Below are 12,686 nucleotides of genomic sequence, written 5' to 3'. Positions count from 1 at the left end.
GTGTTGGGGGTGGGAGGGGGGAAGGGAGTGGGGAAAGAGACAGAAAGAAAAACACTAAGGGGACAGCAGTAGGTCAAAATAGTAATATTCCAAATGCCTGATAAGAGAATCCAAATCTGAATCCAAGCAGATAACAGGGTGAGTCGTCTTTGGCTATGACGGATCAGAACAAGAAGACAGAGTCAAAGGAAAGCTGTTATTTGTACCTTTGATGTTTTACTGGAAATAATACAGTTGTCTGGACGGAAAGGAATAAGAACATATATGTATATAGTATTAGTTGTAATAGCAGAAAGAGATGTTGATGCATTATTAAGATGTTTTTTTGTAGTTGGGTCATTCCATTATTTCCAGAACACCATAAAACTAACTCCCCCCCCCTCACTGAATGGCTCTATTTTATTATTTTGTTTTTATTTGTTGGGGGATTAATGGTTTACAGTAAAATACAGTCATTTGTACATGTGTAACATTTCCCAGTTTTCCACATAACAATACAGCCCCCACTAGGTCCTCCTCTGCCATCCTGTCCCAGGACCTGAACCCTAGAACCCCCGCCCCAGAGTCTTTTACTTGGGTGTAATATACACCAGCTCCAGTCCGAGTTCTGCTTAGTGTTTTCCCTTTTGATCTTGTTTTTCAACTTCTGCCTGTGAGTGAGATCATCCCATATTCATCCTTCTGTTCCTGGCTGATCTCACTTAACATGATTCCTTCAAGCTCCATCCAGGATGGAATGAAGAAGGTGAATTCACCTTTAAAAAAAAAAATGCCTCCAGGGTTATTGCTGGGCTCAGTATCTGCACCATGAATCCACCGCTCCTGGAGGCCATTTTCCCCCCTTTTGCTTCCCTTGTTGTTGTAACCTTGTTGTGGTTATTATTGTTGATGTCATTCATTGCTGGATAGGATAGAGAGAAATGGAAAGAGGAGGGGAAGACAGAGAGGAGGCGAGAAAGACAGACACCTGCAGACCTGCTTCACTGCCTGTGAAGCGACTCCCCTGCAGGTGGAGAGCCGGGGGCTTGAACCAGGATCCTTACACCGGTCCTTGTGCTTTGTGCCACGTGAGCTTAACCCACTGTACTAACGCCCGACCCCCAGAATTCACCATTTTTAACAGCTGAGTAGTGTTCTATTGTGTATATAGAACACAACTCACTCAGCCACTCATCTGTTGTTGGACACCTAGATTGCTTCCAGGTTTTGGCTATTACACATTATGCTGCTATGAACACAGGTGTACACAGATCTTTTTGGATGCAGCTCTATTTCATAGCTGCACATAATTTGAACAAACCTAGTGGCCATGAGTATTTCCTCAACATGCAAAGTCGAGTCACCTGGAAAACAGATCCACAAGGGAAAAGAAGTTAAAATCCAAGTCGAATCTGTAGTGCCAACTGGCTTGCTGCTGACTCCAGGTCCATTTCAGAGAGTAAGAGTTACCATCTGGGACTGGTGAGACGGCTCCCTGGGACATGGCCCGCTTTGCCACGTGCTTGACGCAGATTTGACCATTGGCCTCAAGGCACTTGGTGGTGGTGAGAGGGAACCTTAATTCTGGTGTCTCTCCTCTCTCTCTCTCTCTCTCTCAAAAGTTAGCACCTCTGTTGCTTATTTACAGGACACTGTGAACTGTCTGCCTCCACAATGCAAGGTGACATTCTAAGTCCATCCACACGCACCTGTGCTGGTGAGAACGAGATAGGACACTGCTGTCAAACCTACCCCGAGCTACCTGTCATACTTTGTCCCTGAACTATGAACTCCACTGGTCTTTTGATTCATCTCCCTGATTTCACACACACCCTTCCTGACCTTTCTATCCATCAACGGCATTGATTTACATTCATAGCAAATCACCCCCCCACCCACCCCCCCATACTGCTACTCAAACTCCTCTAATAGTGCTGTTCGCACTCAGCAGGAGAACAAAAATGGATGGGCCAGAGAGACAGTTCACCTGCTTTGCCATGTGAGGGACCCATGTTCAAGTCCTTGGTACACCACAGGGGAACTTCAGTGCTAGTGTCCTTTCTCTCTCTCTCTCTGTCTCTCTGTCTCTCTCTTTCTCTCTCTCTCACACACACACACACACACACACACACACACACACACACACACACACAATTCTCTGCTTCTATACAGACCAGAGTAATTCGATGTTACCTAGATCCAAGAGCCCCAGAGTTTGGGATGCTTCCCAACCCCTCTCAGAAGGGGGATTCTAGAGAACTGTCATGCCTCATTGGGAAGGCAATTCTGACCTGGAAAAAGGGTCCCAGAGGAAAGTTTCAACAATGAAATAGGGACTGGAATTTGTTTTGTTTTGTTTTCATATTTATTGTGATAGGATAGAGAGAAATTGAGAGGGGAAAGGAGAGAGAGAGAGAGAGAGAGGGAGAAAGAGAGACACCTGCGGCCCTGCTTCTCTGCTCACGAAGCTACCTTTCTTGCAGGTGAGTGCTGGGGGCTGAAACCCGGGTGCTTTCTGCAGGGTCATGTGCGTTCACCACCCATTCCCTACAAATACTTGTGTGGTCAGAGGTCCAGTGTCCTTGTGCCAAAAATGGGTTGTGCACGCCACACACTTAGTAAGCTGTAGCTTCTGTTTCCCACACAAGCATTAAGCCTAGGGATTCTAAGCCTACATAGACTTGCCAAAGCCTGCCCCTCCCTCCCTCCCTCCCTCCCTCTCTCTCTCTCTCTCTCTCTCTCTCTCTCCATATATATATTTGGGATGCATTGGATCGACCTTCCTGTGGTGCATCCTGTGAGTACCCATTCATTGGGGAAACTGATGATCCTTCCTAGCCGACTGAATCCACATGGATCCCAGTCACTTTCAAAGCCAGCAACAAGCAGCTCCTGACAGCTTTCAAGCTGTTGGTCCTGCTCTTCGAGTCCTCCAACTTAATGTTGAGGGGCTGTCCTTCGCCAAATGCATTATCTTTGCCCACCCTGTTCAGCGCTTGACGTCCAATCTGGTCCCCTATGCCTACACTGAACTTCTCTGTTCCAGTCTCTTGGAAACAGAGTTGGCAGTCAGATGAGGTAAAGAACAAACACCTCATCACAGACCCCTGCAAGCGTCAACCCGGCTTTGACCTAGCACGTTATGACTGGGCCCTCCTCAATCGCTATCGAACAGGCCATGGCCGGTGCGCCGCTATGTTCCATCGCTGGGCAGCCAGAGACGACCCGAACTGCCCCTGCGGCTCCAGACAGACTATGATCCACATAGTCAACGACTGCCAACTCTCCAGATTCAAAGGAGGTCTCGAAACTTTACATCAGGCTCAACCTGACGCTGTTGACTGGCTGCGTAAGAAGGGCAAACGCTAGAAGAAGAACTAGTATAAGATTGTCATGGTACAGTGCAGAGTTCCAAACCACACCCACCACCAGAGCTCTGTGTCTCCACCCTCCCACCTCCCAGAGTTAACCCCCAGAGTCCTCACAAGTCTGAGAAACAGTTGACTTGCTTCTGGTTTTTTTGTTTTGTTTCGTTTTTCATAGATAAATGCTGGGGCTGGGTGGTGGCGCACCTGGTTAAGCACACACATTACAGTGCACAGGGATCTGTGTTCAAGCCCCTGGTCCCCACCTGCAGGGGAGGAAGCTTCACGAGTGGTGAAGCAAGTCTTCAGGTGTCTCTCTCCTCTCAATTTCTCTATGTCTCTATCCAATAATAAATTTGAAAATTTTTAATTAAATAAATTTTAAACAGAGATAGAGAGATGTGGAGATGGATGGATGGATGGACGGACGGACAGACCGAGATAGGTAGGAAGATCCATCAATCGATCGATCGATAGATAGATAGATAGATATAGAGATGGTAGATGACAGATAGATATGGATGGATGGATGGATGGATGGATGGATGGATGGATGGATGGATGAGAAGATGACAGAGTTGAAACCACACAAAGACAGTCAAGTCATGCAACTAGAATCAAACCCACCTCCCCCTGGAAGCTGCCCCTCCAGCTCCTGCCGTTCCCTGGCCCAGGGTCTGTGACCACTCAGCCACCCAGATGGAAGCTTCCCTTAAACCCAGCCCATGGAGGGCTGCCTCGCAGGGGAAGCTGGTACAGTGCCTTCAAACATTTTTTTAAACATTTTATTTATTTTATTTTTGAGAGAGATGCAGAGAGAGAGACAGAGAGAAATACCAGAGCACTGCTCAGCTCTAGCTTATGGTGGTATGAAGGATTGAACCTGGGACTTGGGAGCCTCAGGCATGAGAGTCTGTTTGCATAACCATTATGCTGTCTCCCCCGCCCTTCAAACATTTTTAATTGCCCTGTCAAACTGACAATTACAGAACTAATTATGGAGGAGGCAATAGCAGCCACACTGGCTGGCTCGGGAGTCAAGTGAGTTCTTATGTAATTATGCCATTTAATGAATTGAAGGCTGAGGTAATGGACGGCTGCTGGTTAATTAAGGACTCCCTTTATGCTAATACTGCCATTTATTTTCCACTCAGAGGATTCATTTGCAGCATCTGAAGCATTGGACACATCTCCCTGTGACACTGGCACGTCGAGTGGCGTTTCCGTGAGAGGGTTTGGCTGCCAATTGTGTCGTTTCTAGACTGCAGACTCTGCCCGGTTGAGGCTGGAGCGCTCCAGCCGGCTCCTGTTATGTTACAGGCCCCTCTTTCTACACAGAGATTTTAGTCATCCGGCTGCCAGCTGAGGTTCTCAGGTTTTTCTCCTATTGATCTGAGAATGAGGGAGCCAGGGGACTTCGGCTGATGGCTGTCAAGGTGAACACAGCAGTGCAGACACACACCACAGGGCAGAGCTGGGACCTAGGTGGGGTCTTATGTTATGTGGAAAACTGAGAGATGTTACACATGTGCAAACTACTGTGTTTTACTGTTGATTATAAACCATTAATCCCCCCCCCCCAATAAAGAAAAAAGAAAGGAAAGAAGAAAGAGGGGCAGGGGTAGATAGCATAATGGTTATGCAAAAGAGACTCTCATGCCTGAAACTCAAGTTCCAGGTTCGATCTCCAGCACCACCATTAACCAAAGCTAAGCAGTGCTGTAGCCCCTCTCTCTCTCTCTCTCTCTCTCTCTCTCTCTCTCCCTCTCTCTCCATATATATGTCTCTCTCTCCCACTAAAATAAAAGGGAAAGAAATAACCCTATGTTCTTTGTGCTTCTGTGTTTTAAAGATTTACATATTTATTAACATGAGATCTGAACAATAGGAATAGAGAAAGAGAGAGGAGAGAGAGAGAGAGAGAACCAGAGCATCATTCAGCACATGCAATCCTGGGAATCGAACCCAGGACCCCCTTTTTTACATCTAACACACTAGCCACAGTGCCACCTCTCGGGCTGCCTGTGTTTTGTCCGTATCCTTCCAGTCTCCGCCATCTCTGTCACTTTCTTTCCTGGCACACTGCTTGGAGAGAAACCAAAGTGCAGGGCAGCGAGTCTCCACCAAGGAGATAGATACCCCAGGACAGGTCTGGGTCTCACCACTGGCGCCTAGTGGATGGAGGCCAAGGAGCCCCCTGAGCAGACAGTGCGCAGGCAACCCTGGTGGCAAAGGACCGTCCTGTCAACAGGACCAGAAGGCCAAGGCCGAGTACAGCATCACGAAAAAGGAAAAGAATCACCAGAAAAACAAATGTCTCTCAGCATCTGAAACATGGTAGAGCTGTCTAGAGCCTGTGAAGCCAGCAACACAAACTGTGAGCGTGAGTCATGGCTAGGTTTGTTCAGCAACAGTGTGAGAGCATGTGTGTGTGTGTGTGTGTGTGTGTGTGTGTGTGTATTTCCCTCACTTGATAAAATAGGAAAGTGATAAGCTCTTTCTCCTGGGAGAAGCCAGGGTTGTTGTTTGTTTGTTTGTTTTTTGGGGGGTGTAATTAATGGTTTGCAGTCAACAATAAAATACAGTCGTTTGTCCATGTGTGACATTTCTCAGTTTCCCACATAACAATTCAACCCCCACTGAGTCCTCCTCTGCTGTCATGATCCAGGACCTGAGCCCCCACCCCCACCCCACCCCAGAATCTTTTTTATTTGTTTATTTATTTATTTTCCCTTTTGTTGCCCTTGTTTTTTATTGTTGTTGTCGTTATTATTGTTGTTGTTATTGATGTCATCGTTGTTAGATAGAAATGAGAGAAATGGAGAGAGGAGGGGAAGACAGAGGGGGAGAGAAAGACAGACACCTGCAGACCTGCTTCACCGTCTGTGAAGCAACTACCTTACAGGTGGGGGCTAGAACCAGGATCCTTACACCAGTCCTTGAGCTTTGCACCACCTGCGCTTAACCCACTGCGCTACCGCCCAACTCCCACCCCAGAATCTTTTACTTTGGTGCAATACACCAACTCCAGTCCAAATTCCATGTTCTAGTGTTTTCTCATTTGTCGACTTCTTTATTATTATTATTATTAGTGATTTAATAATTATTGGCAAAATTGTAGGATAAGAAAGGCACAATTTATATAATTCCCACTACCAGAGTGCCATATCCCATGCCCTCCATTGGAAGCTTTCCCATTTGTTTTTTTCTTCTTATTTTTGTTATTTTTTAATTAATTTTTTAATTTATAAAAAGGAAACATTGACTAAACCATAGGATTAAAGGGGTACAGCTCCACACAATTCCCACCACCAGCTCTCCATATCCCATCCCCTCCCCTGATAGCTTTCCTATTCTTTATCCCTCTGGGAGTATGGACCCAAGGTCATTGTGGGATGCAGAAGGTGGAAGGTCTGGCTTCTGTATTTGCTTTTCCACTGGACATGGGCGTTGGCAGGTGGATCCATGCCCCCAACCTGTTTCTATATTTCCCTAATAGAGCGGGGCTCTAGGGAGGTGAGGTTCTGGGACACATTGGGGAGGTCGTCTGCCCAGGGAAGTCAGGTTGGTGTCGTAATATTTTTCAACTTCTGTCTATGAGTGAGATCACCCCATATTCATCCCTTCTCACTTATCTCACTTCGCATGATTCCTTCAAGCTTCCTCCAAGATGAGGTGAAGAAAATGAAATCATAGGGCCAGATGGTAGCGCACTGGGTTAAGCACACACAGTATGAAGCTCAAGGACCAGCACAAGGATCCTGGTTCAAGCCCCTGGCACCCACCTATGGGGGGGGGAGTGCTTCACGAGCAGGGTTTCTCTCCCTCTCTATATTCCCCTCCTCTCACAATTTCCCTCTGTCCTAGCCTATTAAAAAAAAAATGGCTACAGGAGTAGTGAATTCCTAGTGCCAGCACCAAGCCCTCGGGGAGCAGTGCCATCTTCCCTGTTATCCTCCACTCCGCCTCCCTGACGTGACGTCCTGTCCTCCTGCCTCTACTCCGCCTCTGCCCTTATCCGCCTCACTCCCTCACATGGTCTCTTCTTCACTCTTCAGTCGCACTGAATAAGCTGTTCCCTCTCTCCTCTCTGCCCTGGGTGCATGATCCACCTCCTCCTTAAAGCCTTTCTGGATTCCCCGGGAGGAACTGGGTGTTTCTCCAATATCACCCCAATGCACACAATTTTGCTGATAGCAAGTCACTGAGCATTCCAAATAGGACACATTTGACTCCACTTACCCTTCACGCTCACAACATCATGATTAGCTTATTTTATGCCCATTCCCTTGATGAGAGAAGTTGGAGTAGACAGCTTGAGTTAGTGGGTCCAGAGCAGGAGTCAGAAAAGAAGCAGAACTAGGGGATCGAGTGGTAGTGCAGCGGGTTAAGCACATGTGGTACGAAGCACAAGGACCAGCATAAGGATCCTGGTTTGAGCCCCCGGCTCCCCACCTGCAGGGGAGTCGTTTCACAAATGGTGAAGCAGGTCTGCAGGTGTCTGTCTCTCTCCCCCTCTCTGTCTTCCCCTCCTCTCTCCATTTCTCTCTCTCCTATCCAACAACAACGACAACAATAACAACAACAATGATAAACAACAAGGGCAACAAAAGGGGGGAAATAGACTCCAGGAGCAGTGGATTTGTAGTGCAGGCACCTAGCAATAACCCTGGACACCAAAAAAAAAAAAAAAAAAGAAGCAGAACTGGGTTCAGATCCCGGAAGGTGCACCCAGATTCTGTGTAGAGGTGGCAATGCCATACAACTGCTCAGACCCTTCACCGATGTGTCCTGGAACCTGCCTCCCCAGAGCCCTGTCCCACTGGGAAAGACAGAAACAGGCTGGGGGTATGGATCCACCTGCCAACACCCATGTCCAGCAGAGAAACAATTACAGAAGGCAGCCCTCCCACCTTCTGCACCCCATAAAGATATTTGGCCCATACTCCCAGAGGGATAAAGAATAGGGAAGCATCCAGCATCCAGTGGAGAGAATGAGATGTGGAATTCTGGTGGTGGAAACTGTATGGAATTGTACCCCTCTTATCCCATAATCTTGTCAATCATTATTAATCTCTAATAAAAAATTTTAAAAAGAAAAAATGAACAATAGATAGATAGATACAGAAAGAATAGTCAACCCTTGTCTGAGATCTTGGGAGAGCAACTATGGTTTGGGAATGGGGACACAGAATTCTGGTGGTGGGAAAGATGTGGAATGATACCCTTGTTATCTTATAACTTTGTAAATCAATATAAGTGACTAATATTTTTTAATCAGGTCTTTTGGTTGGTGAAATAGCTCACCCGGGTAGTACACTGCTTTGCCACATACAGCCCAGGTTCGAGTCTGGCCTCCACTTCACTGACAAAAGCTTTGGTGCTGTGGTATCTTTTACTCTTTCTCCCTCTATCTCTAACTCTCAGTCTCTGCCTTTCTGACTCTAGCAGAGAGAGAACGAGAGATTGGGTCTTTGAGGATAGATTCCATTGCTCTTATCAGTGTGTCCCCACCAGCCAGGAGTAAGAGTGTTAAATCAGTGCTAGAATGGATGGATGGATGGATGGATGGATGGATGGATGGATGGAACTCCTCTTACTGCATCCAGGTTTGTTTGTTGTTGTTTTGCTCTCTTGCAAAAGGCAGGGTTGGGTCACAGTCATCTTTTGGATTCTAGGCAAGTACAGAGCTCTGACAAATTCTACCCTGCCAGTAACTGACAAGAATCAAGTGAGTCATCTGTGTCCGTCATTTCCTATCTAAAGAGAACGTGATCACGGGCCACACGCCCTGTTGAAGGGTAGATGCCAAGTGAATCAAGCCTTCAGCGACCCCTTCCTCTGTTCCCATCCTCATGCACCGCAGAAGTCTCGGTCCATCAAGCAAAGGGCTCTCTGAGTTCCCAGTCACCCGGCTGCCCCCTCCCCAGCACCCCTCCTGCTGAAATCAGTAAATAAAAGCACAGGGGATAAAAGCTCCGTGTTGAATAAAAATCAGAGGAGCACGACGCTCATTAGCTGCGTTGGCACTCTGTTCCCTTCCAGCCGGATTCGGAACAGATCTAATTAGCTGGGCTCAGGCCCGGGAAGAGAGTCCCTGCACGCCTTGCACCTCTGCAGAATTCCATGGCAACGATGCCATCTGGAACGAGGGTGACAATTAGGATATATCTAATGTCAATACCCCCACTGGTTCTGGGGGCAAGGCATGCTGGGAATTCAGCATCATGGGCTGCTGGACATGGAAGAGGCTGGGAGCTGGGTGGGCTGGGGGATGTTTTTCCCAAGAATGTAGACCTATGGTCTCGTTTACATAAAACCGAGCGTCCTGCTTCTAGCTGGAACAACATAAAAAAGAAAAAAGAAAGAACACCCTGTCTAAAGACAGGTGAAGCCCAGGTGGCAGGTGACATCTAATGTCTAGTGTGTGGATAGAACTTTCTTTCTCTTCATTTTCTTGTGTGCGTGTGTGTGCGTGTGTGTGCGTGTGTGTGCGTGTGCGTGTGTGTGTTCCACAGCTTTGAGTGTATGCAGCTCCACTACTAGCAGGCTGGTTCCATTCATCTTTTTTTATTACGGTTGTTGAGAGAGAGTGAGAAAGGAGAGGCTTCACAGTCCATGGAGCTTCCCCTGGTGCTACGGTGTTCTCATGTGGCGTCAGGACTTGACTCTGAAGTCCTGTGCTGTTAGCTGAGTTATCTCCTGACTTTCTCAAAGAGTTAACTCTTTCTTTGTAGCACAGCTGCTGTGGCCAGATAGGAGAGCAGGAAACAAGAGGTTCTTCCATACGAAGAAAAGACTCAAACCAAAGGGATGGAAACGCAGGGCTGCACACCAGACCAGCAGGCAGATATATGCACAGGCCGGGAAAATTAGACAGAATCGATCCCTCAGAGACCAAGCAAGGAAGGCAAAGCAAAGACAGCAATGTTCGGGAGACCGGAAAGTGAGCGGGTCAGACAACCCCACATAAACGAGGGACCTGGGAATCACATGTCTCATCTAACGGGGCAATTGCTATTCAGCCAACTCAGTATTTCCAAGGTAGGAAGGCAATGCCAGCATCTCTTTGGTCTCCTGACTTTTCAAGAGAAGCCGGATCCAGAGTTGGTAAGAAACCCCCTTCCTCACACTTGAAATATTGGCAACTGGCCTCGTGTATTTTAAGACACTTGGCAGACCAAACAACGCTGTCTGCAGGCTAATTGGGAGCCTGTTTCCTGCTTGTGATTCCTGCAAGCCAGGGCATTTGTGAGAGCCTGGAGCTTCCCTGCACTGGGATGTCACCCTCTAGGGACACCTGCTGTCTGAGCTGGAGGGGGGTGGGGCAGGAGGGAGGGGCCATCTGCAGGGGAAGCCTTCAGGGACATCCAAAAGGTGAGATTAAAAAGGCCAGGCACACACAGAGTCAGGGAAAAAGAGACCAAGGAAACCCGCCGAATGTGTGCAAGGTCAGGATCTAAGAGAAAGTGTCCATAGTCGGCATCCACAAGAAAAAGGGACTGTGGCAAACTTGGGAGGGTGCCCCCCATCTCCCCTGGCCGTTCACTGGGCTCAGCATCTCTGTGCAGTCACATGGAGACCTTGCCACCTCTCGGTGTGCAGGCCGAGGCACGCCCCCTCCTGCAGGTACAGGGGGACCCCAGCCCCTTATCTCTACAGGCAGAGACCACGCCCTCCCTGTGCAGAGATAGGGAGACCACGCCTCTCTCCCTGCAGGCAGAGGCCACGCCCCCTCCCTACAGACAGGGAGACCACGCCCCTTCTCTGCAGCTACAGAGAAGCCACGCCCCCTGTCTCGCGGGGGCCCACATATGCTCGACCAGGTGCGCCCCCACCCAGCCCCTCTCTCTTACCAGTTCTTAACAGCCTCTTCCCCGTCAATTACTTCCCCGTCATTTTACCACTTAATAAGAAATACTTGAAAAGATTTAAAACATCCAAGTTGGTTAATTATCTTCCAAAAAAAAGAGCAGTAAAGTTTTCAAAACTGTCTCTGCCAGTCAATTTAAAATACAATCAATAATGTGGATCCAGTTTTCCCTCCACAGCTGAAGACGTAAGGAGCATTGGTTTCTCAAATCTGCTCTCAGAAGCTCAGCATCCCCTGCCCCCCACCTCCGCCCCCCATGTCTCCTGTCTCCGAAGCACAGAGCTGGGCAGGACAGCAAGCCACAAAGACCCAGGTTGGCACGTTATGGTAGTGGAGATCTCTTTCTTTCTGGTTCATTCAGGGGAAGTGGAGAAAAAAATTTTAAATTAAAAAAAAATTATATATATATATCAGAGCCCTGTTCAGCTGTGGCTTGTGGTGGTGCTAGGAGTTGAACTTGGGACCTCAGAGCCTCAGGCATGAAAGTCTTTTGCAGAACCATTATGCTACCCCCACACACACACACACACACTGGCTCACTTTTTCAAATAGAGACAAGGGAGAGGAGAGACAATGTGCCTGAGGGCATTACAACTGGACTGGCTAGAGCTCACTTTGAGCCAGGCTTGAAGTGGGGAGACTCGGGGGGCAGGGGGGAAGAGAAGGCACACACTCAATGCCACTTCACTCTTCCCTTGCCCTCTGGGACCCAGAAAGTGGCTTCCAGGGACTGAGTGTTCCCAACGAGCTGGCAGAGGACAGGGCAGCTGGGGAAGGCCGTCAACCCTCTTGGCGTGTGGAGCGCAGCCATCAAAGCTATGGCCAGTGGGTGGGACAAATGAGTAATCACAAAGGTCATTATTCTTTCATTCTGAAACAAACAAGCAAACAAACAAATGTCCCTGTCCCTTCAGACTCCAGTGAAATGTGTTGCTTGTCATTCATGCAAAGACATCCGGCTGTAATAATAAATTCTTAGCTCTTTCTTAAAGACTTGGCAGAGAACTGACTCAATACACTCCCTCCTGTGGGCCTGACTCAGCTGCCCTCTCATGCAGCTTTCAACCACTGTTTTTTGTTTTTTTTTTTTAGCATTTTTTTCCCTTTTTATTGGAGGATTAATGTCTTACGGTCACCAGTAAATACAGTAGTTTGTACATGCATGACATTTCTCAGTTTTCCACATAACAATACAACCCCCACTAGGTCCTCTGTCATCCTTTTCCAGGACCTGTACTCTCCCCACCACCACCCACCCCAGAGTCTTTTACTTTGCTAAAAGACTTTTTACTTTGGTTTGGCTCAATGTGTTTTCTCTTCTGATCTTGTTTTTCAACTTCTGCCTGAGAGTGAGTTCATCCCATATTCATCCTTCTGTTTCTGACTGATTTCACTTAACATGATTTCTTCAAGCTTCATCCAAGATGGGCTGAAAACAGTGAAATCACCATTTTTAATAGCTGAGTAGT

Source organism: Erinaceus europaeus, chromosome 15 (genome assembly GCF_950295315.1).
Source record: "Erinaceus europaeus chromosome 15, mEriEur2.1, whole genome shotgun sequence".
NCBI classification, from domain to species: domain Eukaryota; kingdom Metazoa; phylum Chordata; class Mammalia; order Eulipotyphla; family Erinaceidae; genus Erinaceus; species Erinaceus europaeus.
This window is presented reverse-complemented; position numbering follows the sequence as displayed.